At 43.0% G+C, this 25,861-nt stretch overlaps 1 long non-coding RNA gene and 1 other non-coding gene across 2 annotated transcripts in view; both read right to left on the bottom strand.

Moving 5' to 3' along the window:
- Positions 1–2,323: 2,323 nt before the first annotated feature.
- On the bottom strand, positions 2,324–2,430 carry LOC111538652. Its single transcript, XR_002730406.1, has one exon. It is a non-coding gene; the product is annotated as a U6 spliceosomal RNA (small nuclear RNA).
- Positions 2,431–10,057: 7,627 nt separating this feature from the next.
- Positions 10,058–25,861, bottom strand: part of LOC111538459 — a 41,061-nt gene continuing 25,257 nt past the window's right edge. The window contains exons 2-4 of the long non-coding RNA XR_002730362.2: positions 20,617–20,772; positions 13,344–13,494; positions 10,058–10,993 (exon numbers count right to left, since the gene is read on the bottom strand). This is a non-coding gene — a long non-coding RNA (uncharacterized LOC111538459). The remainder of the gene's footprint in view (positions 10,994–13,343; positions 13,495–20,616; positions 20,773–25,861) is intronic.

Raw genomic sequence — 25,861 nt, 5'->3', positions numbered from 1 at the left:
TTTCAAACACTCTCCTTAGTAGACAGGCATGTCTAAAAATAAATGAACTTGGAAGTATTGCAAAATACTTATATTTCTCTCAACAAATATAACTGAATGATCTTGCCTCGCCAGAGGCGTGAGGACTTCCTAACCCTATCTCTATGGGTCTGGCATGTTTACACCCAGCAGCCCTTAGCCTTAGTGATGGGAGATTATTTGAGCCAGTTTGGCGATCTGGATGCCCATTACTTGAGGACTATTTTTTAGGTTTAGGTATATGTTTTAGTATTAAAGAGAAGGCTGAGATAGTATCATCAATTATCTATCCCAACGAGCCCAAGAGGTGTGATAACCAAATTGGCTTAAAAGCTTTCATCTCCTTACTCTACATACAACATTGCCGAGAACCTCCCCATAAATTGAGGCTAATCCACAGAGAGGCTGATAAAGCTTCAGTTTTGGGGCTCCTCACTTGTACAAGCTTCTTCCAAAGCTCCATACCTAATTGTGTATTCATCATTTGTGTTATTTTTCTTAAACAGGTCTGAGGGGAAAAAGAGCCAAACTATTTTTCTCCTCCTATACTCACACAACATAGAATGTTTATTTGATGAGATATTTCTCCACGTACCAAGCAATTCTCCAGCAGACACCAGCTGGATGTCCTCTAATTCAGTTTAATTCTGACACTGTCTACCTGGTGATAGTATCAGATCCCACCGGTTAAGAGCTTGGTCCCACAAGTTTGCTCCTACCCCCAGCTTCAGATGCCCATCAAAAGCCCCAGGTTGTGACCTGTGCTTCTGACCACCAGCTATAAATTGGGATTCCCACAACCCCCTCCTTGGGTTTGATTTATTTGCCAGAGTGGTGAACAGAATTCAGGGAAACACTTTACTTATGTTTATCCATTTATTATAAATGATATCACGAAGGATACAGATGAACAGCCAGATGGAGGAGACACACAGGGAAAGGTATGTGGGAAGGGGCACAAAGTTCCCATGCCCTTTCCAAGCATGCCCTCCAGGTACCTCCACATGTTTTGTTATCCAGAAGCTCACCCAAGCCCTGTCCTTTTGGTTTTTTTTTTTTCATGGAGGAGTCATTATATAGACATAACTGATTAAATCATTGACCATCAGCGATCACCTGAACCTTCAGTCCCTCTCCCCAACCTGGACATCGGGGGCTGGAGCTGAAAGTCCCAATTCCCTAATCATGCCTTGGTCTTTTGGTGACCAGCTTCCATCCCACAGCTATCTAGGAGCGCCCAGCCACCAGTCATCTCATTTGCTTACAAAAAGACACTTATCTCTTTGGAGATTCCAAAGGTTTTAGGAGCCAGTTGTCAGGAACCAGTGGCAGGGACCAAATATGTTTTATTTATTATATCACAATATCGTAACAGGGTTCCCCAAATTATATAAACTTCAAGCCCCACAAATCCTAGATTGACCCCTTCTTCTACATACCCCTTTAACGGACCTGTGTGAGAATTTCTAAGGGACCTATGCCCCTGAGTAGACACTTAATTTGATTAGCTAGTGCCAGATCGTTCTCCAACCTGTGCTCCCACCAGCAGCAGGAAAACCTAATTCCCACACCTCTGCCAGCATTGGCATTCTCGAGCTCTCTAAATTCTCTATGCTAATAGCTGTGTAATAGCCTTACAGCCTTACACAGCCTCGAGTGATTGTAAATTGTCTGAATTTGTCACACATTTTTCTTTTGGGATACTATCAGGAGTTCTTTATATATTCTAGATATTCATCCCCTTTGTCACTTTTAGACTTCATAATCTCTTCCCAATCTGTCATCATCTCTTCAGTTCAACTGCAATGTCACTTGTTCACAGAAATACTTAATTGTGATGTAATCCGATCTATCAATTTGCCTTGTGGCTTGTACTTTTGAAATCTTGTTTAAGGATTTCTTTACCCCTTCCAGGTCACAATGCTTTTCTCCTGTTAACTTTATGATCTTATCTTTCATATTTAGGTCTCTTGTCTGTTGGAAACTCCTTTATATGTGGGGTTAGATATGGATCCTACTTTAATAATTTTCTCTGTCCTTTCTTTCTCTGCCTATTTTTCTATCGCCATCTACTAAACAATCCATCCACCCCCTAATTAAACTGTGGAGCCAACTCGACATTGTATGAAATTCACAGGCAAGTGCAGAGCTACCTGTGAACTGTCTATTCCACTCAACTGCCACATTCAAAACAACTTTGTAGGGTGTCTTGCTATCTGGTGGGCAATTTCCCCTCTTTATTGTACCATTTGATTTAGCTCCCTGTGGAACTTATTTTTTCCTATACATTTTATTTATTTATTTTTAAAATATGGAATGCTTCACAAATTTGCCTGCCATTTTTGCACAGAGGGCATGCTAATCTTCTCCGTATCATTTCAATTTTAGTATAGGTGCTACCACGGTGAGAACCCCTACACATTTTAGAATAAGTATATCAAGTATCTATAAAAAAAAAAATACAGCTAGGATTTTCACTGGGATTGCACTAGTTTTATAAGTTAATTTGGGGATATTTGACATCTTTCTAATTTAAGTCATGTCATCTAAGACCTGGCATGTCTGAGGGGAGAGAATTGTGAGAAGAGATTAAAATAGGTATTAATGAATGTCTTGGAGACGGTCCCAGAGTCTGTCCTTACCATTGGTCTTGCTTGAGTTTGGGGGATGGGCAATAAAAACCCATTTTAGTCAAAGAAGAACTGGGTGCAGAGGGAACTATGCTTCACTTCCCTGGGTGTGAACCAGAGGCTCTGCAAGCATATAAGAGAAGCCCCTATCTGGTAAGGATTGAGTGAGAGGCCAAGGAAGTCAGTGTCTCAGAAGCCCCCGCAATACAGCAGGGGGAAGAAAAAGCAGCCAAGCATGCCCAAGCGTGCCCCAAGCACCACAGGCTTGCAGAGCCAAAGGAACCTGGGAATATGTGGGCCTGGTGACGTGAGGCCATGGTGGATTTGGGCACAAGTGGTAGATGCCAGCGCATGACTAAGAGGACAAGATGTGCCAAGTTTCGGCTGAGTCAGTGCCAATGGAAGGCAGAGAATAGTGTGAGCCAGAAGCTCCCTCTCACCAGCGCCTGGGTGCTGCAGTGCCCTCTCTGTCTGCACAGGAACTGCGACAGCCTTCAGGGAGAAGATGACCTAGGAGGAGGGGAAAGATCCAGAAATTGACTATTGACTCAAGGAGTCGTGAGTTTTAAAGCAAAAGTTATCCTGAATTCATAGGTTCAGTTTTGTGGAAATAAATAGTCACATTTTATTTTTACCCCTGAGATATTGAACTATGGTGGTTATATAAATTTCATATCCACTATACAACTTTTAGTTTCTGCAGACTGGATTTCAGTAGTAGAATAAAATCTGTTGAGGAGGGACTTAGAGAAATAAATATGACGTAACTATAGTGAGGCAGGAAGAAATTGAGGCATAGGCCGGGCACAGTGGCTCACACCTGTAATCCCAGAAATTTGGGAGGCTGAGGCGGGGAGATCACTTGAGGTCAGGAGTTCAAGACCAGCCTGGCCAACATGGTGAAACCCCATCTGTACTAAAAATACAAAAATTAGCCAGGTGTGGTGGCACGCACCTATACTCCCAGCTACTTGGGAGGCTGAGGCAAGAAAATGGCTTGAACCCAGGAGACGGAGATTGCAGTGAGCCAAGATCACACCACTGCACTCCAGCCTGGGTGACAGAGCGAGACTCTGTCTCAAAAAAATAAATTAAAAAAAAAAAAAAAAGGAAGAAAGAAATAGAGGCTTAAAGAAATCAAAGACTTTGCTTCTCATAAGAGTGAATTAATGGCAGTCAAATGTGGACAATTTTATCATTTCCAGGCCTCACTGTTTCTAAACTTAAACAAATACTTTGAAGGGATTCTGGAATAATCCTCCTGAGACCACAGCCCTACTCACAGAGCTCTTCTAGGTCGTGAAAGCTGACCTGCAGAAGGGGGAGCACTTCAGTGTGGCCACCTCTCTCCAGAGTAAAGTCATCACCACATAAGAAGTGTCCAGAGCATGGAGGCTGGCTGGGTTTCCTGCTGTTGCCTGGTGACGCCCTGTCTCAAACAGGATGTGCAGCCCCTCGGGAGGTCAGGCATCCTGCAGCTGGTCTGGGAAGACTCCTAGTCCAGTGGGAAGAGATGGGTGTGGCTTTTATTTTAAGAGGTGGGGTCTTACTATGTTGCCTAGGCTGGTCTTAAACTCCAGTACCTCCCAAAGCATTGGGATTACAGGCGTGAGCCACAGCACCTAGCTTGTGTGGCTTTTAAATATCCCTTGTTTATGGACTAAAATGCTCTCTAAAGAAAGGTAGATACTGCTTCTAAGATGCACTCCATTTTAGTTCTGGCATTGGAGGAGTCTGGAGTGTTTTCTGTGTACAACTCTCCCTGTACCTCTAGCACAAACAGACAATGAGCACTCTCTCTCCTACCCCTCACCAGCTCTAGGGAACCCAGAGGCATGGAGGCAGGCCACTTCTCCTCTGAGGAGAGCCTCCTCCATCCCATGCAGTCTTTGGGCATCAGCTGCTGCCCCTGCTGTATTGGCCAAGGGGACCCCGTCTTGTAGTGGCCTCTGGTTGTAGAGTCCAGGCAGATCTCGCCTTCCAACCTAGCCTTCTCTGAATTTGCTGGCCAGCCATCATCATCTTCTTCTCTACTTTGAAATGGAGGCTCAGGAACTTTAACTGTTTGTCCTTATCATTTGTAGGGGCCTGTCACAGAGCTGGCTCCATGGTGTTCTGTCCAGGCCTCTTGGCCACCGTTGCTCTGCTGCTGTGGTACCATGAGGGACATGAAGCTTCACTAGGGCTCACAGTCACTCCAGAACTCACCTTGGGAAGGGAGACCCTAGTCTTTCCACCCTGGGAGCCCCGCATGTTGACCTGAGGCGTCTACTCTACAGCCTGTTCCCCCAGCACTCAGCTAGGGTAGGAAGCAGGGACCCCAAACCTGCGTCCATGTTCTCATCCTCTGATTTGATACAGCTCACAAGGCAAGGATGGTTTTTACGTTTTTAAATGGCTGAAAAGAAGAATAATAGTTTGGGACACATGAAAATTATATAAAATTCAAATTTCTGCATCCATAAACTTTTATTGGAACACAGTCATACTCATTCCTTCACATATTGTCTATGACTGCTTTTGTGCAACCATAGCACAGTGGAATACTTGCAGTGGAGACTATGAGGCCCATAAAACCTGAAATATTTACTGTCCAGCCCTTTGCAATAAAGGTTTGAGACCAACCCCTGGTCTAGGCTGAACTCCCCCTCTCCTGATAGCTGTGTATAGTCAAAGCTACTAGTGCTCCCAGAAAGGTGGGGAAAAGCAGATGAGACAACTTCTACCACCAGCCCAGCAGCTGCCAGAGTAGGGGCCATGGCTTTTATCATTATTCTTAGGACCAGTACATATTTCTCTGATGGTAAATAATTTTCAGTAACTCCAAGTTCAAAAGTTATCTTCATAACCAAATTTATTTTTATATATCTTTGGAAGAAAAGGTTACTACTTCCTTGTCATAAGTTACTTTTTTACAATGTTACAAAAGAATGAATTGATGAAATAACTTCCAAGCAGGAAGATGATCTCAAACCAGTTCTGGTTAATTTTTAACTCAATCAGACAATTAGAACCACTAACTCAGGTGTTAAAAACACTGAGGACTGGCCGGATGTGGTGACTCACGGCTATAATCCCAGCACTTTGGGAGGCCAAGGGGGGCAGATCCCGAGGTCAGGAGATCGAGACCATGTCAGCTAACACGGTGAAACCCCATCTCTACTAAAAATAGAAAAAAAAAATGAGCCAGGTATGGTGGTGGGCGCCTGTAGTCCCAGCTACTCAGGAAGCTGAGGCAGGAGAATGGCGTGAACCCAGGAGGCGGAGCTTGCAGTGAGCCGAGATCGCGCCACTGCACTCCAGCCCTGGGGACAGAGGAAGACTCTGTCTCAAAATAAATAAATAAATAAATAAGCCCGGCACAGTAGTGGGTGCTTGTAATCCTAGCTACTCAGGAAGCTGAGGCAGGAGAATCACTTGAACCTGGGAGGCGGATGTTGCAGTAAGCCAAGATCGCCCCCCATTGCACTCCAGCCTGGGCAACAGAGCAAGACTCCATCTCAAAAAAACAAAACAAAACAAAACAACAATACTGAGGACTATTCATATATTAAAATAATTTTGAGTTTGTGTGTGTGTGTGTGTGTTGATCAGTTCAACAAACTGGATTGAGAATAGGAGTAGAGAATCTATCCTCTTGAGGGAGATTTTGAATCTGATTATAGATTTGTATTGTTTAAAATTTGCAGTCCATCTCTAAACTCATGGACTAGGAAAAGTCTTGGAGGGGATGCTAGGAATGTAGCCATCTTTTGTTCAACTTCCAGAAAGCCAGACTGAAGACTTTACAACAAACAGTAAGTGTATGAACTTGTCTGTTCCTTCGGGTTTTCAAAAATTTCGTTTATTCAACTTTCATTTACTGAGAACTCATCACTTACCCTTACGATGCATTATATTAGGAGCAAAAAGCTCAAAGATATATGCCACCATCTCTGCACACAGAGAGAATCCAGTAAAGTAGGTGAGTTTTCTTGGTTGTAAGGAGCAGACTTATCTAGGTTAGCTTAGGAAGGGGATGTTTTGTAAGAGCAAATGTGGAACATTAATGGAGTTGGCCTTCCACGGAAGGCAGGAAGAGGCATTGGAAGGGAAAGGCCTCACTGCCCTGGTACTGAGGAGCCGCTCTGGCTCCAGGAGACTCCAGGACTCTGTGGCAGGAGTTAGGGGGCCATGTCCACTGGCCTAGCTCAGTCTCCCCTGAGCTGCTTCTTTCCCTTGGCCTGAAACTCTTCTCTCCACCATCATTACAGCTTGCTCATAGTTTCAATATTTTGCAACGGGGGCTTCTTACAACCTGTTGTAGCTCCAATTCTTATCTTTTCATTTCAAAGCATCCTACCAAGTCCTTTTTTTTTTTTTCTTGACCTTTCTTTGGTTAAATTTCCAAGGAAGAAATGGCATTTAACCCAGCTTTTATGTGTGCATCAGGTTATGAGAAAAGTTGCTGACCAACCTATTGACTGCCTTTTTGCTAGGTGTCAACCCTGAACCAATCTGCTCTAGGGACAGGGTCATACACAGCAAAGTATCCTCACTTATAGCTGCTCTTTTGGACTGTCCCTAGCAAGGTTAGTGGGAATGACAGAAAATGTGAGTAACTTGTTTACCATGGAAATAAATACATATAAAATTAGCCCTATACTATGATAATACTATGAGTCAAATTCATTGGGCCAACGTAGCTGCCCAGATGGCAGGGAAAGAAACGAAACCAAAACCAGGTAGGATTAGAGCAGGGGGAAGCTCTTGTCAACAGGGTTAGCTCTTCCATGGGTAGTCAAGAGGGCAACACCCAGGGGAGTCAGCAGCTTCAGGCTGAGTATTGTATCCAAGGAGTTTCCTGGTAGTCAGCCATCAGGAAGGCATTGTAAGAATTAAAGAAAGAGGGAGGAAACACGAAGGGTGGCTTAACAGTTAACAGGTTTATTTTAAGCCTTGGAGGGACTTCTGACCGAGTTAGTCAGAAGCCACACTCTCTTGCAGACTAAGAGTTTTTAAAGATTCAGGGTGGGAGAGTTTATATCAGGCTTGGACTGCTTCTGTGTCTCTTTGTTGTGCTTATCTGGGAGGGAGAATTGTGTGTCTGTTCCCATACTTCTTTCTGCAGCTGCAGGCATATCCCCCCAGCCTGCCTTTAGCTTCCCTGTCTTAGTGCACCTGAAAGGAAAGGAATGTACTTATTAAGGCCCACTGTTTTACTGGGGCCCATTGTATGAGGGTGAAGTTTGGCAGTTATCCAAGAGACTTTCCTCCCATCTCCCTCTGTGCCCGTCTTATCTGTATTTTACTGTCTGCTCTTTCTGGCTGCTTGTAATGAGAAGACAAGTGATTTCCTTGAAATGCATGAGGATAGAAAGGGAGCTGGAACTTAAAGTGGCAGTGTTTGTCCGAGATGATGGTGTTCTGGTCCTGTCAGGCATAGTTCAGGGCGATGAGTTCCTTGAGAGCCAGTGACTGGCTGTACTGTACTAAGAGTAAGTTCCAGTCTGACAAGGAAGAGCAACCAAAGTTAGACAGGATCTCCAAGTTGTCTCAAGTTCGGAGAAAACCACTACTCCCAGTGGGAAACTGGAGGGCTAAGCAGACACCAAAAATAGAGGCTCCGTCTTACAGAATGTGCATGGTGTGTGGTGCGTGTATGTGCATGTGTGTGTAGGGGAAAACACTGATACAACTCTGAGGATACGTATCAGTCACAATAATACAAAAGATTCCTAGTGGTGCAGATAACTTGAGACCTTCACCTGCAACATGGCTAAGAGGCTATAGAAGACAGAAACTCAGAGGAGTAAGGATTCAGGGTAGTCATCACAGATGACTCTTCAGCTGACCTTAATATGTGTATTTATCAGAAACAAAGGGAGGGAGGTGAGGAACCTCGGTCAGTAGAATCAAAATGTTCTGGGCTCATCTGATATCTTCCCCCTTGGGCCTGAAATCACCTACATAGCTAAGGAGGTTGTCAGAGAACCCTGAAGGTAAATTACTCCCAGTTACATCCCATAGACTGAGATCCACATGGGGAAACCAGCTAGTAGACTGAATATCTCCTGAGGGTTGGTAAGAACATGTAAAGAAAAAAACTCTGTAGGGCTAAGTCACCCTTTTCTTCATTTTCAAGGAACAGGGCATCATGGGTCTTTTTCATCACTCTTCAAAAGTCTGAGCTGCTTCTGTTGCTTCCATTGGTTCACCATGAAAAATTTACTTAGGTGGTCACCCCAAGTGCTTTAACTGTCTTTATCTGGAGTCAACAGTAGAAGCTTGGCTAATTAACAAAATGATAAAAATCATAACGATAAATAATAAAAATGGCTTCTCATTGGTAAAATTAGTAATCAGTTAATTAACATGAAGGAAGTGAGAAATGGGCTTTTACTGTTGAACCTAATGGTGTTCAAGACAAGTGGACTGGAGAAAGCATTAGGGACAGTCTCTGCTCTTACATAAGCTGGGTGTAAGATTTTGGCCAGCCCTTCATTTCTCACCTTTCTAAATGGCATAAGAAATGCGATTCTGACCTTGTCCTGTGTTCAGCTATGAATTCAGACAATTCAGTTACCTGGTGCAATTAAAAGCTGGTCTTTAGAATACTGCCCTGTCACTCTTAAGAGGCCCTTTCATGTAGAGTGTGGACAAAACACTGAAAAGGTCAGAGGTCTGGAAATTTGCCAAGCTTACAGAACCAGCTGCATGAATGATTTCGAATCTTCTTACTAATAAATGTGTATGTGTGCCAGCATTTGGGCTGAGATCTGCTTTCATTGTAACATGATAGGAAGTAGGGTTATGAAGAGATGAGGCTAATCAGATCCCACTACTTCTTGGCCAGGCTTGGGAACCTTAACGATGCAGAAAAGGGATTTCTATAGAGGCCAGGCACCACGATTCATTTGTCCACTTGGCAAATGTTTCTTACATAACTTCTATGTGCCAGGCATGTGCTCCTGTGTACCACACTGAAGGTACAGTGTTGCAAAGGGCAGACATGCTCCCCTCCCTCAAACAGCTTACAGACCAGGAGACAAGTGATCAAGCAAGTAATAACCACCAGTAGTGAGTAATATGGCAAGGAAATGCAGAGACGCAGGGACACAGAGCAAATAGAATATCCATGGATGGGAGGTTGACACAGTGCCTCCTTTCTGCTGAAAAAATTCAAGTGCTAGAACTTAACCACACACCACTGTACCAATGCTTGAAGGCTACTGGTGGGCCTGACCCTATTATAGAATTTACAGCTCAAGGACATTTTGAAATCCTGTGGTCATCCTCTTCCCATCAGCTTGGGGTCACGTGCACACCTGGTCCCCTCCTATTTTTATTCCAGAGGGCACTGAGGTTCAAATACGCATGCTGCGGTTGGCAGATTTTATCCCCAGAGACCAAAGCATGAAGAGACTCCGTGACTTGCCCAAGGACATTTATTGAGTCAACAGCAGAAATGTGAAGAAAATTCCGTCACCTGACACTGGGGCCAGCTCCCCTTCCCTTGACACATCATCTAAGGGGGAAAATACTCTTCTGAAGTATCAAATAACTCTGGTCTTTTGATGAGTGAGCAAGCTGGTGGGCAAATAATGAGAAAGGTGAGTGTTGAATTTCCCTTGACACAACCCTTTTGGAAAATGCAGTGGCAGATGCAAGAAGAATGTGACTTATGTTATAATGAAAGCAAAAGTATTAAGATTCAGAGGGCTAATAAACAGAAGGACTGGCTATGAGTGTCAGCCTAACGGAGAGCAGAGAAAATGATCCTAGAGTTCTCAGCCAGGCAAGATGACTGCTCACAACACACAGCTTTTATACAGGGAGTGAGTGTACTTTTTCATCCTCTTAGTTACGGAAGAGAAAGGGAAAGGCACTCTTCAAACACAGATCACTTAAGAGTAGTCTCACTTGAGAAGCTAGTGACGTGTGCTGATAAAATGACAGCCGCAGGATTCTTGTTGAGATGAGAAAACAACGCCTTTGGGGGTAGAGGATCTGTGAGTCACTCCCTCTGTGCCGAAGAAAGGGACTCGGGAGAAGCCTGGCCCGAGTGCTATGGATCCACTGACCCCTCAGTCACACTAAATATCTATGAGAACCATAAAGGAATGAGCTTCTACATTTCAGATTGTGAATCCTGAAAAGAACGAAATTCCTTACAGAAGTTTATCTTTCTTTTCTATTAGGTAGCATTTCTAGAAGCTTCTTTAAAAATTGTGGCTTCCTTGGCCTTAAAGAGTGATAATAACTTTTCCCTCAGCATAATTCTGCCCCACCCTAAAACAGCACTGTGTCTGGTTCCTATTCTTTGTCCCAGTGGCAGCACCTAGGTTTAGGTTTCTCTAGTCTTCCTGTAATAAAACAAAACAACATTGAAATGAGTTTCTATGATAGCTACTTTTACGTGTCATTTTGACTGGGCCAAGGGTTTGCCCAGACAGCTGGTAAAACATTATTTTTGGGTGTGTCATGAGGGTGTTGAATTGGTAGCTGCATAAAGAACACTTGCCCTCACCAATGTGGGTGAGCACCATCCAACCCGTGGAGAGCGCAAGTAGCGTCAAAAGGCAGAGGAAGGGTGAATGTGCTCTCTCCTTGAGCTGAGGCATCCATCTTCTGGCCTCAGCCATCAGACCTATGTGTATATATCAGGCCTATGCATATCTCTCTATATATATCCTATATTTCAATCTATAGATCAATAGGATAGAGCTATATATCTGATATCTGTATACAGGATATATACATCTATATATCCTATACCTATATATAGGATCCAACATATAGATCTATATATCCTATTGCTTCTGTTTCTCTTGAGGGCACTAATACAGCTTCTTTAGGATCTTTCGGTTTAAAAGAGAAAAGGAAGATGGCAAGGGAAAGATTTTCCTTTGACATTTAGTTCACTTGAAGGACTCTGTTTACTGAAACATTTTTATGGGCTTCATTTTATAAAGGCAACCATATACAATCTACCAATGTCAGTAGACACATAACATCCACACCCCCGGGTAATTTAAGATTAGAAAGCTCAGATCTGGTTGGCCTTGGTGTGCTCATTTGACTTTATTTTTTCTTCCTCATCTGCAAGATATTCAAGATTATTATGTCAATAGATAGATTGCATTGGGGAAGAAGAGATGTCATCAAAGTCGGACGTCACTAAATTTTTCCCAGTTTTTCAAAGGTTTGTAACATGGAAACAAATCTCTCTAGACCAAACTACACAAGAAGCCAATCCCCTTCATATGATAAACATTCCACTTGACAGGACAAATCCTTTGATTTTTTTCTGCAAGGAAATTCTATGAAAGAACCTGGAAGCCCGTTTACAGAGACTAGAGAAGAATAAGCTCTGTGAAGAGCTCTTTCCTGAGACCTGAACACCCAACTGTCTGCTGGACATCATTTTCTTAGACACCCCCAAATTCAACATGTCAAAAACAGAACCTATTGTCTCTTCTCCCCACCCCTCCAACCCTGCTCCACTGAATTTGCTATCTCATTGATGCCACCATCTCCCACCCAGGTGTCCAAGCTGGAAACCAAGGAATCCTCCATGAGGCCTTTCTCTCGCGTCCTCTCCACTATCCAGTAAGTTACTAAGTCCTGTTACTGCTGCTTCCTATATTTCTCCCATACTTATCCACTTCTCTTCATTCTCACTGCCTGCCCCTCCCCTGGCGGCGGCTCTAAGCATCTCTCATCTGGATCACTGCACCAGCCTCTTAATAGGGGGGCCCTACCTCCTGCCTTGCCCTCCATCTGTTCCCTACATGCAGGGAGAGTGATCCTTCTAAAATGCAAATCTGATCCCGTCACTTTTCTGCTGAAGATCCTTCCATCGCTCCCCACTGGGAATAAAGGTCAAACAATGCTCAGAAAGAACTTCTTTGTCTGAACTGGTTTATCTCTTCAAAGTCTTGACCAGCCACTCCTACTCTCTCCTACTCCATCCTTGAGCTGTGAAAACTTGCAGGTCCTAGATGAATCCGCCTTGCAGTCTGTCTCCTCTTGACCTTTGCATACAGTAGCCTCCCAGCATGGAACACTCTTTACTCTCACTCTTCGCCTAAAAAACTGCTACTGCCCTTCAGATCTCAGCTTAGAAGCCTCTTCTCAACTTAGCTTACATGCTCCCATAGCACAGCCTGTATGTCCCATTTCAAAGCTCTTGCCTTACTTGGGAATGCAAATGTCTATTTACTCATTTGGCTGTATTCACTGCTAAAATATATGCTTCTTATATGACATGTTAGAAAAGGCAAAACTCTAGTGACAGAAATCAGATCAGTGGTTGCCAGTGGCTGGGGGGAGGGTAGGAGATTGACTACCAGCAGCGCAAGCAATCTTTTCAGGGTGATGTAAATGTTCTCTATCTTGATCCTAGCGGTGGTTATACTACCCCGTGCATTTGTCAAAATGCATCAAACTTTACACTTAAAATGAGTGAATTTTATTGTATAGAAAGTATACCTCAATAAAGCTGACTTTAAGAAAAATTAATACATGATCCTCTAGGGCAGGTTTATACTTAGAACAATCCCTGGCCCATAATAAGTGCCTACAATAGGTAATTGTTAAACCAATGAATGGATAAACAAATGAATATTATTTCCTTTCCCCTATTGTTTTGTACAATTGGCATAAACTTATTTTTTTAAAGATGTGTTTAAAAAGTGTTCATTTATGATCTACCTTGTCATCCCATCAATGGAATCAAATTTCTTTCAGGGAAACATGTAAACGTAAGACCTGTGCGTGTCTTATGGGAGAAAATGTTTCCAGGATGAACTCAGAGGAGGAGAAAGCATTACAGTGGCACCAGACAGCAGTAGCTCTACTTGCCCTAGGCACGAAGAGGGTGAGAAATAAATGCTTCAGGGGACTGGTTAGCAGCAGTTCTGAGGCCTGCTGCCCTGAAGCTTCTTTTCTGCAGCTCCTGGCTGATCTAGGTTCTGGATGCATCATGTCTTGAAGGCACTGAGAATATCCACTTCCTATTCCTTAGCTGCATATATCTTCCTTCCCATGGACTAGGTAGCTCAGGGAAAACAGAGTGGGAGCTCCTGCCCAGACCACCACGTGAATGCCTGGGTGCTGATGCAGAGAGACTAACTAGAGACAAGTAGCAGCTTTGGCCTGAGACATATTTGACTAGAGGCACAGGATGTACTTGCTTAACAGTAACCTAATACCAGGGTTAACCCTTGCCCAGCTGTTCCAGGTTAGGGGCCCTTTCTGCACTGACAGTCTTCTTCAAGAACAAAAGAATATTTTGAATTGGAAAAGATTAGCTTGCTCTTTCCTTCATTTTCAGTTGAGGAAACTGAGGTCAGAAAGGGTGAGAGACTTGGCTGGACTATGATGAGATCGTGGGGCTGGAACCTTGTTTCTGCACTTGAGGGCCAGCTGGCAGTAGCCTTCTCCCTGTACCACTCCCAGGTGGTTTGCTCATCCCAACGCACTGCAGTGTGGGGAAGGAGAGTGTGCTCTTCTTCACAACCCAGCAGAGATTAACACAGGCTACTTACCTGATTTTGGAAAGTACTTGGTGAATCAATATAATGAGTCTCAGAATTCAAATTTTCCCTCAGATTTTACTATTGAAAAAATGAAAAGAACAGAAAGTAAAAACAAATGGACCAATTTTTTAAAGATCACGTCACCCTTCTCACCTAATTGATCAACTCCCTTGGAAGGTGACGGCTTCTCTCCTACCTGTCTAAGCACACATAAATCACATCAAGTCCTCCACGTGGCTCAACACAGCCTCTTTTCCTCTCGCACACCTGGTGGAGACTGTTGAATGAATAAACAGACAACCTCATTTGTAAGTAGGTGGCTTGGAATCCAGAATGCATTTTCCAAAGGAAACGACGTCATAGGAGGGCTTGGGTTTCCTGGGCCTGCCCACAAAGCCTAATTAATCTATCACACTACTGAAAGGCTATATATTTTCAGTAGGAAATAAGGGGAAAAAGAAGTACAGTTACCATACCCGTTAGAAAATAAATGTAAAAACCCAAACAAGAAATGCTTGCCTAGGGCAGACCTTACCTCTACTACCCAGCTCCACTCAGAAGACGGAGCAGAGCCTGTCTCTTTCTCCTAAATGAGTCATCATGCCTCAAAATTAGTGCCTTCATTTACTAATAGCCGAATCTCTCTCTGACAGCTGCTCAGATTAACCAGGCATATATTACTTTCATCTTTAATAAACAGGCACTCTAGAGTCAGTGGCTGGTCTCCATGGCAACCGGATGAAGGTTTTCCGCTGATGTTGGGAGCAGAAAGGCAGAAGGAATAAACGCTGAGATGGCAGGGGAAGGTACGTATGGATTATAACGTACTGTCCTCCATTTGCTTACTGGTGCCAGGCTACCTCCCAGCAAGAATGGAGAGTGGCTGTTTCAACTTTCTACTGCACAAAGAGGAAGAGGAGTCCTGATCAGTGGTATCAGTACCATGGGAAAGGGCTGGGTTACAGAGCTCAGCGCACACCAAGGCCTGCACTGCTAAGGAGCTACATGCAATTGCATCCAACTGGATTCTCATTTCCTGTGTGTGCCTGGCCCTGTGCTTCATGCTGCGGAGGTGGTTTACAGTAAGAGCATGTAGACTTGAGTGAGGAGAGGTGCCAACACATATCATGGGGAGGGCAGGAGGAGGTCCAGCCCCTGCCTCCCCAACCAGGAGCAGCTGCAGCTCACATTTGCCCTCAAGCTAAGCCACACCTAGTTCTTGAGCTCTGGCTAGAATGACTTTAGCCTTGCCAATCTAGCAGCTGGTCAGGCTGAATCAAGCATTTTTTTTTGATAGTTCATGGATGCAGCATCATCCACTGGGCCCCTAACACCTGGAGACCCTCAAAATTCCTGCATTCCCTCAGCCATGACGGGGGGTTGACTTGGCCTGCATGACTGGGATCTGACTCACATTCCTAACCCAGGCTGGGGCCCTGACACCCTGCGTTTATCTTGCCTGCATCTTACCTCAGGCACCTGAACCTAGTTTCATATCCCTAGGCAGGTTCCTGCTCTAAGGGAACGGTCACCCGGAACCACCCTGACAAAAGCTTTCATTCTATTTCAGCTACTGTTGGCTGCTAGAACTGCCTGCCTCTGTGCCCCAGTAGGGGGACAGATTGTTGTAGGCCCTGAAGACTGAACCTTGGACCACTTGCACCCCCTCATGCCAAGGCCTGTCAACTTCTGGTACCAAATCTTCCTCATCCCTACAAACCAGGGATGCTGCCAAAATACCAGAAATCCTTATTCCTGAGACTGAGGTGGTATTTGAAATGGGTCTTGAAGGGTGGCCAGGATTTGGACAATAAAAGAGAGGACTTTCTCTGTCAGCACCAGGGTCCTTGATGAGAGTCATAGGGTGATGGTGTAATTCATTCAAATCTCTATTAGGTAATCCCAGCCTCCTGCCCCACTCAATAGGTAAGAGTACAGGTCATCCTGGTGGATGGAATCAGCTCCTTCCAGGGCACCTGCTGCACAGACAGGAGTTCAGTCACGGCCTCCTCCTGGAGTTGGGTTATATAAATACAACCAATATCCTTCTAGGGTTCTTAAAGTGGAACTTTACAGCCAGATTCTGTAAAGAGAATTTATAACTAAAATGTACTAAACATATTCACTCATTATTCACAAAATCAATGAGGCTAGAGAAGCAGGGACCTGTCATAAAAGGCTCTTGAAGGACACATTAAGGAGCTTGGATTTTGTTTAAGGAGACAATGTTGAGCTACCAAACAATTTTAATCTAGGGAATAATGTGATCAGATGAGGTTTTAAGAAAATGCCTGGCCGGGCGCGGCGCTCACACCTGTAATCCCAGCACTTTGGGAGGCCAAGGCGAGTGGATCACCTGAGGTCAGGAGTTCAAGACCAGCCTGGCCAAGATGGTGAAACCCCGTCTCTACTAAAAATACAAAAAAAGTTAGCTGGGTGTGGTGGCAGGTGCCTGTAATCCCAGCTATTCAGAAGGCTGAGGCAGGAGAATCACTTGAACCTGTGAGGCGGAGGCTGCAGTGAATCAGGATTGCATCGCTGCACTCTAGCCTGGGCAACTGAGCAAGACTCTGTCTAAAATAAAATTAAATCAAATTAAAAAATAAAAAAAAAAAGAAAATGCCTATGCTGTTGTAGGCATAGAGTTGGGAGTGAGGGTTTGGAGACTTGAAAGAAGAAGCCAAGAGGCCACTTCTGTTGCTCCATGAGGGGCAAGGAGACTCCCAGACTGCAGGCTCCTCCACTTGCCCCATCTGTTTTCATGGTGCTTTCTGCTGAACTCCCCATGCCTCTGCTGTGTCTCCTGCCTTGGGTGCTTCCCTGTATTCCTTTTCTCCTGTACTTTTCCACTTGTACCTACATCACTGTTTCCTGAGCTCGTCTCTCCTTTTCCTACTCTCTGGAATAGGGGAGGGTGGGGGTGGGGGGTGAGGAAAGCTGCTTGCTTTGCCCCAGGTAATTCTCTCATCCTCTCTGCCAGCTTTCAGGGGAAATACTGGTCCCAGAAGACAAACCCTTCCTCCTGTCCATTGGAAACAAGTAGGTTGATTTTTCCATCACAGAAGTGAAACAGCAAAGGCTGTTGGTTGCACCAGTGGATCCAGTGTCTACTAAGAGCTTACTACTCATCTCTATCCATTTAGTATGGTATACTCCAGAAGATTCTCTTGCCCCTCCCTTGACCCGAAATACCTCCTTTACTGGTGCCTGAAAGCCTACGATTAACCTAGTCATTCCTTTGTGTTAATCATTACTTTCTCCCAATGTTCTTCCTTTGAACATAAAAGCAATTCTAGAAGGGAGAAGATTTGCTTCCTAATGCCTCTATGCAAACAGAGAATGGAGGGGAAAGTGCCGAAGGTTTCAAACCTTCCCAATGTGATTGGAGTATAAATCTAATTTGACTAGGTACAGAATTAACAAAATGCATTGAAATTATAGAACTGCTGATGTCCATATAGTCATTTTTCCATTTTTTAATCTTCTTCATTTAACTATAACATACATGCAATAAAGTCTACAAATCTACAAATCTTAAATGTACAGCTTAATACATTTTACATATGTATACACTCATGTAACCAAACTACCACCTAGATTAAATATATTTCCAGTGCCCCTAGAAGGCTCCTGCATTTCTTTCTAGTCAATATTCCTCCAAAAATAACCACTTTTCTGACTTCTGTTACCCTAGAATAGTTTTGCCTATTCTTGAACTTCATGTAAATGGAGCCATGTGGAGCCCAGACTTTTTGACTCAATATAATATTTTTGAGATTCATGCATGTTGTTGCATATATCAGTCATCTGTCCTTTTCTATTATTGCTTAGTATTTACCACAATGTCTTAATCCATTTTTCTGTTGATAAATACTTGAGTTATTTCCAGTTTTGCAAAAAACTGTTTCCTATTTTGAATAAAGCTGCTGGAACATTCTTGTACAAGGTTTTGTGAACATATGCACTAATTTTCCTTGGACATATACCTAGCGGTGGGATTCTTGTTTCATAGAGTAGACATGTACATAACTTTATTAAAAACCATCAAATAGTCTTTCAAAGTGATTATATCTTTTTTCATTCCTACCAGCAAATGTGTGAAAGTTGTAGTCACTTCACATCGGGTCAGTCTTTTCAATTTTAGCTATTCTGGCAGAGAAAATTTGCAGTACATTTGCTATGAGAGGTAAATTCCTGAGCTGGGGGCCCTTGGCAGGAGAATAGAGGCCTCCTATCAGTGATAGATGTGGAAATGCAGTTCTGATGAGTATTCATTTTGTTTCATCTTAATAACGAGAAACTGTGGGGCTAGAAAGCTAGAGAAATATTTTTTATCTTGTATCAGTACCAACTAAAAGAAAGCCAATTCTGGGGGTGGTAGGAGGGTGTAACCAGTGGAGAAAAGGGCTAATTTAGGCTAATTCTAAGATAACACTCCAGATGGGTGTTAAGACAATACTGCAGACCCATGTCTGATGATCCTGTCAGAAAGGGAGCTCAGACCAGGATACTTGGTTGCCAGTAACAGAGACTAGCCTGAGCTATTGGTGCAAAAGTAATTGCAGGTTTTGCCATTAAAAGTAATGTCTACTAAAAGTAGTAATGGCAAAACCCACAATTACTTTTGCACCAACCTAATAGCATGATCAAGTGGGAATGTACATAAGGATATTTGTGTACCCACAGAATTGACAGAGTCAGGCCTAGAGATGAGCAGGAACCGAGGAGGATCCAGAAGGCCAGGAGCAGGCAGCTCAGTCAGTGTGCTTCCCTGTTAACTGTTTCTGTGGTCCTTGTGTCACTTGTTCGAAGTTCAAAGATCCAGAAGCATTTATCAGATTTGTTTGAGCTTAGGCCGCATGCCCACCCTCAGGGCTGGAGGAAACAGAATCTGTCCACTTCACAATCTTCCATCGTGGGGAGCAGGCACCTGGATTTATACCCCACGAAGGCTGTATCCATGGGAATAAGTAACTCCTCAAAAGAAATCACATGCCATCAGGAAGGAGGAACGGATGTTGAGTAGCCAAAGAAATGCCACATGTTCACTACAGGCCTGCCTTCAACAGCATTAAATTCATACTATCGTGTGAATAGCTATGGGCAGATGAAAGGAAACTGGCCTGGGCCTGTAGGGTGAGCAAGGAAAGGGAATTTGACAGCAACAATAAAGGCCTAGTCAGTTTGCTCACCACTTCTCAAATGGACTTGAATAAAATGTCTTCTTCTTTTTCTTTTTTTTTTTTTTTTTAGATGGAGTTTCGCTCTGTCGCGCCCAGGCTGGAGTGCAGTGGCATGATCTCAGCTCACTGCAACCTCTCCGCCTCCTGGGTTCAAGCGATTCTCCTACCTCAGCCTTCCGAGTAGCTGGAACTACAGGCACGCACCACCACGCCCAGCTAATTTTTGTATTTTTTTAATAGAAATGGGGTTTCACCATGTTTGCCAGGATGGTCTTGATCTCCTGACCTCATGACCCACCTGCCTCAGCCTCTCAAAGTGCTGGGATTACAGGTGTGAGCCACCACATCTGTTCGCACAAAATTTCTTAATTTGTCATTTTTGGCATGTCTGAGTCACTCTAGGATCCCCTTGCAGTGTGGTACAACCTGTGTGAGGGGATCCTGGGTGGAGGTGGTGGGAGGTGGAGACGGCGGAACGGGGGAAAGATCACAGCTTAGGTATGGCACTCTTTTACAGGTGTGAGCTTCTAAAGGCCTAAGCAAATGTGTGAGACTTGAGGACAAAAAGTATGGGTTTCAAAATACGTAAATCAAAATACCTGAAAATACCTGTGATCCCAGCAATTTGGGATGCTGAGGCAGGAGGATCACTTGGGGCTGGGAATTCAAGACCAGCCCAGGCAACATAGTGAGACCTCATCTCTACAAAAAATTTTAAAAATAGCCAACGGTAGGCTGGGTGTGGTGGCTCATGCCTATAATCCCAGCACTTTGGGAGGCCGAGGCTGGCAGATCACCTGAGTTCGGGAGTTCAAGACCAGCCTGACGAACATGGAGAAACCACTGTCTCTACTAAAAATACAAAAAAAAAAAAAAATTAGCCAGGCATGCCTGTAATCCCAGCTATTTGGGAGGCTGAGGCAGGAGAATCACTTGAACCTGGAAGGCGGAGGTTGCAGTGAGCTGAGATCGCACCATTGCACCATGAAAAAAAGAAAAACACAATAGCCAAGGGTGGTGGCACATACCTGTATTCCCAGCTACTTGGGAAGCTGAAGTAGGAGAATCACTTGAGCCCAGGAGGCCAAGGCGGCAGTGAGCCATGGTGCCACTGTACTGCAGTCTGGGCAACAAAGCAAGACTCCATTTCTAAAAAAAAAAAAAAAAAAAAAAAAAAGATAAAAGAAAATAGCAAATTCTAACTTTTAAAATGCTCCATTCAGCGTTTAGACACCCTTTCCCACTCTTAGATGACACTCCTACCTCAGCTCACAGTTTCTCAGCCTACAGTCCACTATGCATTGTTCCAAATGACAAAGCCACCAGAAAAAAGAGACAGCACGGGCACAAGAGACCCGGTTCTCCACAACAAGTTGCCACATCTTGTTCTGCATCTGAAGCAAAGACTCAAAGTCTGCTCTAGAAAAGACAAAAAAAAAGACAAAAGCCTTAATCGCATGGTTCAGAGATCTAGTTTTTGGATCAATTTTTTACTTGGAAGAGTTACTTTCATTGTTCAATGGACATAACATAGCTTTATATCTGGAAAAATTATGAAAATGTCTGAGTTACCCAATATTGGGTCAGCCTGGACTTTTGGAGCACGCATTTTTCTACAAAGGAAAGAAAACTGGTCTGGGTGTCACAAGACCTAAGTATAATCAAGGTTCTGTCATGAACTCACTACATGACCTTAGGAAAATCACAACCTTTATTCTTTAATTTCCTCTTCTATAAAATGAAGGCAATTGACTAAATGGGCACTGAAGTTTGTTCCAGCTCCATGATCACTTAAATTCTTAAATAAAAGAAGAAAGAACCATGTTAGTCTCTCTGACCCATCTTCCCTAAGGCACTGCAGAAGACTAAGCACATAAAATAAAAAGTATTTCAATCCGAAAAACCATGCTCAATCTCCAAGTCTCTGCAGTCTGTGATTAGTAGAATCTATCTTGCCATAATTGAGCAAAGTAGTTCTAGGAAAAAATTATACTGAATTTTACTAAATATGCTTTCATTTGAAACCAGAGCCTTCCTTGGTTAGCCAGACCACTAGGACTGACATACTGTACCGATTACATAATGTGAGCACCATCAATATCCTTCCATTTTAGGAGAATTGGCTTTTTAGCCATCAGTCTAGAGCCCGCTATAATTTATTTTCTTTGTGGTAAGCGGATAACATGTCTACATTAGTTAAATTACTTTAATATGTGGTTGATTTAGGCTCAAAAATTCTGACCACTCTTTTCAAGGAAACATCAACCCGCGACATGTGGACTAAATCTCCATTTTTATTTCTTTGTTCATTTTTGGTTTTTTCAAATGACTTCATTTTTGTTGTGAATGCTAAATCAACTTAAATTTTGGATCTTACTAAATAACTCTGATATTTGTGCTTGTCTTTAACCAAATACGTTGCATCATTTTGCACCCCACCACTAGGCAACACAACTGTGATCAACTATAAATTGCTGGATGGTGAGTCCTTTATTCTGTCCACAGCAAGATAAATGACTTCCTTGCCTAACCAACTTCTCAGGCAATAGTAATCTGAACTCCTCTCACTCTCTGTCCTTCTCAGAGGAAGCCAGTACAAGTCATGCTGCTGATCCACGTGAATGTAATTTGAGCAGTTGCAAAATGTGCAAACGTATTATTAGCAATGTGTTTAAACAGCACCTTTCCCTTTGGTGTTCATAATCCTTTAAAGTTATAATATAATACTCCTTCCAGCATCACTTGAAAATATATACAGCACAGCAAGAATTATATTTTTCAAGAAATGTGATGGTTATGAATAAATAAAAATGATTTCTCATGCCTCACATGTATTTATTTATAGGATCTATATATCCCTTGCTTCTTTCAAAAAGAATTTGAGGCAACTTACAAACTAGTATGTATAGCCCAATTCTAATAAGGATAAAACCAGGATGGGAGGTACAAAAGCTCTTCCCAAACACCACAGGAAGACTTAAAGGAAAATGTGACAGATGTGATTACACAGAAATCTAAAAGTTCTGTGTTGCAAAGATCAAGCAGCAGAACAACAGATAAAGGATAATACCCACAACTGTGTAAAACTGCCTGTAAAATGGTTACAGTTGACCATAAAAGGCCAACCACTCAAATGTGTTGTGCAGAGAACATGATGATGAGGTCCAGAAGAAGAAATACAAATAATGAAAAGTCGTGTAATTCTAGCTCCTACAGAAGGCATTTCTTTCTTTCCCTTCCTTCCTTCCTCCTTCCTTCCTTCCCTCCCTCCCTCCCTTTCTCCCTCCCTCTCTCTCTGTCTTTCTCTCTCTCCTTCCTTCCTTCCTTCCTTCCTTCCTTCCTTCCTTCCTTCCTTCCTTCCTTCCTTTCTTTCGTTCGTCTCACTCTCTTGTCCAGGCTGGATGGAGTGCAGTGGCATGATCTCAGCTCACTACAGCCTCTTCCTCCCAGTTTCAAGTGATTCTCCCACTTCAACCTCTCAAGTAGCTGAGGCTGCAGGTGTGCACCACCACGTCCAGCTAATTTTTGTATTTTTAGTTGAGATGGGGTTTCACTGTGTTGGTCAAGCTGGTCTCTGACTCCTGATCTCATGTGATCCGCCCACCTTGGACTCCCAAAATGCTGGGATTACAGACGTGAGCCACCACACCCAGCCAGGGGTTTCAAATTAAAACAAGATGACAGTTTTCACTCAGCTGAGTGGCAAAAAATAAATAAATAAGTAAGTAAATAAATAAATAAATAAATAAAGCTGTGACATGTAGTTTTATATGAATCTTTTGGTTGTTTGAAAATTGTTAGTGCAAATGATGCTGCAATGAACATCCTGGTACATATATTTCTTAGCAAATACATACATATTCCTATAAAATAGGTTTCTAACAGCAAAATTGAATTAAAACTTATATGCAATTTAAAAATTGATACATACTGCCAGTTTTTTGTTTTGTTTTGTTTTTGAGAGAGGGTCTCACTTTGTCACCCAGGCTGAAGTGTTGTGGCACCATCACGGCTCACAACATCCTGGGCTCAAGCAATCTTCCCACTGCTCCTCACCCTCTGCACCACCATGCCTGAGTAGCTGGGACTATAGGAGTGTGCCACCATGCCTGGGTAATTTTTAAAAAATTCTTTTTTTGTAGAGACAGTGTCTCACTGCATTGCCCAGGCTGGTCTCAAACTTCTGAGCTTGAGCCACCCTCCAGCTTTGGCCTCCTGAATGACAGTCATGAGCCACCATGCCTGGCCTAATACTGCCAATTTACTCTCCTAAAATATTGCCCTACATTACTTTACATCTGCAGAATATGTGTGTGACCATTTCCCCCTAAACATGCAATTACTATATATTACAGCAATTGTACTCTTGGGCACTTATCCCAGGGGAAAAAAACTGCAACAACCTATTTTCACATAAAAACTGTACATAAACGTTCATAGCAATTTTATTTAATTTGTAATGGCCAAAAATTGAAAACAATCCAGATGTTCTTGAATGCTGGTTAAACAAACTGTGGTATATCCAAATCATGGAATACTACTGAGCAATAAAAAGGTGAAACACATACCAACTTGGATGAATCCCCAAGAAATTATGCTGAGTGAAAAAGGCAATCCCAAAAGGTTACAGACCAAACCAAATCAAACTAAATGAATCCATTTATACAGCTTTTTTTTTTTTTTTTTTTGAGACAGATCCTCACTCTGTTGCCCAGGCTGGAGTGCAGTGGCACAATCTTGGCTCCCTGCAACCTCTGCCTCCCAGGTTCAAGCAATTCCTGTGCCTCAGCCTCCCAAGTATCTGGGATTACAGGCACACACCTCCACACTCGGCTAATTTTTGTAGTTTTAATAGAGATGGGGTTTCACCATGTTGGCCAGGCTGGTCTCAAACTCCTGGCCTCAAGTGATCCACCCGCCCCAGCCTCCCAAAGCATTGGGATTATGGGCATGAGCCACCATGCCAGGCCCTATTTATTTAATGTTTCTGAAATGACCAAAGTATACAAATGGAGAACAGATGAGCGGTTGTCAGGGGTTAGAGATGTGGGGAAGGGGCAAGACAGAAGAGGATGTGGCCATAAAAGGGTAACAGGACAAATTCTCCTGGTGAAGGAACTACTCTGTATTTTGACTATGATAGTCGATACATGAACCCACACTCAGGATACAATTGCATGGAATTAACACACACAAATAAGTACAGAGAAAACTGGAAAAGTTTGAAGAAGATTGATGGATTGTATCAACGTCAATATCATATCCTAGTTTTGGTATTGTTCCATAATTTTGCAAGATAGTACCATGGGAGAAACTTGGTAAAAGGAACAGGGAATCTCTCTGTAACATTTTAAAAAAATACATATGGGGGTCTCTCTACATTGCCCAGGCTGGATTCAAACTCTTGGTCTCAAGCAATTGTCCCACATCATTAGGACTACAAGTATATGCCATCATACTGTGTTAATCATTTCTTACAACTGCATGTGATCCTACCATTGTCTCAAAGTAAAAAGTTTAATTAAGAAACATATATAAGGTGGATCTATATAACATACTATGACATGATGATATATTGTTCCGTGAGAAAAGCATGTCACAAAAAAATAGGAGCAGAGTGTGATTATATTTGTAATAAACAAAGCCCTATATCAGATTGTATGTGAGCAAATTAATAGAAAATGCTGCTTATCTCTGGAGAAGAGAAAGGGAAAAGAAACTTAGTTTTTGCTCTATATTTTTCTGTATTGTTGCAGTGGTTTACAATCAACATGTATTACTATCATGATTTCTAAAAATGTTTTCATTTTAAGGATAAATTAAATATGCCAATAATGGGTGATTACAAATCTGTATAGATTATGGGGTAACGAGCAGTGTCTCAAACGAGCTGGAATCAGGGAGAGGCGAGTTTCTGTAAAGACAGCAGAAGGCTGTAGCAGGGGAGCGGAATCTGCAGCAGAACAGGGCTCTTGGGAGAATATCCTTTGAAGAGTTTGAGGAAGGTATGTAAAGGGTTGAAGGTAAGAGGGAAGCCGGAAAGGTATGCTTTTTTGGGCTATCCAGTGGAGACAAAAATACAATATTGCTTTGGTTTTCTTTTGGGAGTGGAGGCAGAGAAGTGGTGGCTAGTATCTGGGGCTTTCTTTTGGTCCTTCCTACCATAATAGTCCTCAGGGAACAAACATGGGGGTTTAGCCAGTTACTGGGTATGTCTCCTTACACTATACAATCTAGGACAGAGGCCAGGTATGGTGGCTCATATCTGTAATCCCAGCACTTAGGAGGCCAAGGCAAGAGGATCCCTTGAGTCCAGGAGTTCAAGACCAGCATAAGCAATATAGTAAGACCTTGTTTCTACAAAAAATAAAAAATTAGCTGGGCATAGTGGTGCACGCCTGTAGTCTCAGCTACTCAGGAGGCTGAGGTGGGAGGATCCCTTGAGCCCAATAAGCTATGATCACACCAATGCACTTTAGCCTGAATGACACAGAAAGATCCTGTCTCA

Source organism: Piliocolobus tephrosceles, chromosome 5 (assembly GCF_002776525.5).
Source record: "Piliocolobus tephrosceles isolate RC106 chromosome 5, ASM277652v3, whole genome shotgun sequence".
NCBI classification, from domain to species: domain Eukaryota; kingdom Metazoa; phylum Chordata; class Mammalia; order Primates; family Cercopithecidae; genus Piliocolobus; species Piliocolobus tephrosceles.
Note: the sequence above shows the minus strand (reverse complement) of the source record. Positions and strands in the feature narration are given on the sequence as shown.